Genomic DNA, 1729 nt, shown 5'->3' on the forward strand with positions numbered 1-1729 from the left:
AGCCTTTCTGAAATGTGTTGCAGAATCTCCTGCAGGTTGTGACCCCAGAGTTCTGATTTTGGCAGTGACCTCTTATAAATAGTTGTCATATTTAGTGTAATAATTTTAGAGGAAAAAAACCTGCAGGACATTTTTTTTTCCCCTGGTTTTTATGTGAGTGCAGAGCAACGTTCAGTGTCTCACCCACGCAGCAGCCTGGCTGTCTCTGTCCCAAATTTCCTGATTTCCATTTCTTKGTGACAGGGAATGTGCAGCACTGATGGGAGGGTTCTGACAGTGTCACTGTCACCTCCCCAGCCCTGCTCTGGGAGTGACAGCTCTTTTGGGATGCACTGGGGACAATCTGAAATGGGCTGGGAGGGCATTGCCTGGGTTCTGGATCCATGGAAACCCCCAAAGCTACTGAAAAATTGGGGGTGCCTCTGAAAAATTGGGGATGGCTCTGAAAAATTGGAGGTGGCTCTGAAAAATTGGAGGTGGCTCTGAAAAATTGGGGGTGCCTCTGAAAAATTGGGGGTGCCTCTGAAAGATTGGGGATGCCTCTGAAAGATTGGGGGTGCCTCTGAAAAGTTAGGGATGCCTCTGAAAAATTAGGGATGCCTCTGAAAAATTGGGGGTGGCTCTGAAAAATTGGGGGTGGCTCTGAAAAATTGGGGGTGGCTCTGGAAAATTGGGGATGGCTCTGAAGAATTGGGGATGGCTCTGAAAAATTGGAGATGCCTCACCAATTTGCGTGTTGAGATGGTTGTTTGAGGTGCCTGAGGACACTCATGGTGTTGGTGGTGCTGCAGGGTTGGAATTGGTGATGTCCAGGGCCAGTCCAGGGCACTGGAGCAGAGGGACAGCATGGGATGGGCAGGGTTTCCCTGTGGCAGTGCCAGCTCTGCTCCCTGTCCCTTTTCTGCCCCACAGGGTGTGTTCAGGCAGCCTGAGCCCCTCCCAGGGCCACTGTCACCTTATCTGTCCCCTTATCTGTCCCCTCCTTGTGTCCTGGGCAGGACCTTCTCCAGCAGAGACAGCGCTGCTGCCTTTTGATTGTGGCTTCCACTGCCCTTGCTGTGTGCTAAACACAGTGTGCAGAGAATGTAGAGATATATTATATATAGAGATACGTTATGGAGGTGTCATGTTATATGGATGGCTACGTGTAATTTATTTATGAAATACACATTTATCTTAGGTATCAGATTTATTATATACACATATATATTAGAGAGGTGTCATAGATTTAATAGATATATCTGTTAGGGAGGTATCATGTATTTATTTATACATATATTATGAGGTTCTGGATGGCTCCCTAACACATATATTTATTTATACATATATCATGAGGTTCTAGATGGCTCCCTAACACATATATTTATTTATACATATATTTATTTATACATATATTTATTTATACATATATTTATTTATACATATATTATGAGGTTCTGGATGGCTCCCTAACACATATATTTATTTATACATATATCATGAGGTTCTGGATGGCTCCCTAACACATATATTTATTTATACATATATTAGGAGGTTCTGGATGGCTCTCTAACACATATATTTATTTATACATATATTAGGAGGTTCTAGATGGCTCCCTAACACATATATTTATTTATACATATATTGTGAAGTTCTAGATGGCTCCCTAACACATATATTTATTTATATATATATTATGAGGTTCTGGATACCTCCCTAACACATATATTTATTTATACATATATTA

This window comes from Malurus melanocephalus, unplaced genomic scaffold (genome assembly GCF_030028575.1).
Source record: "Malurus melanocephalus ecotype Western Australia unplaced genomic scaffold, MMel_1.1 scaffold_1331, whole genome shotgun sequence".
In the NCBI taxonomy this organism is placed as follows: domain Eukaryota; kingdom Metazoa; phylum Chordata; class Aves; order Passeriformes; family Maluridae; genus Malurus; species Malurus melanocephalus.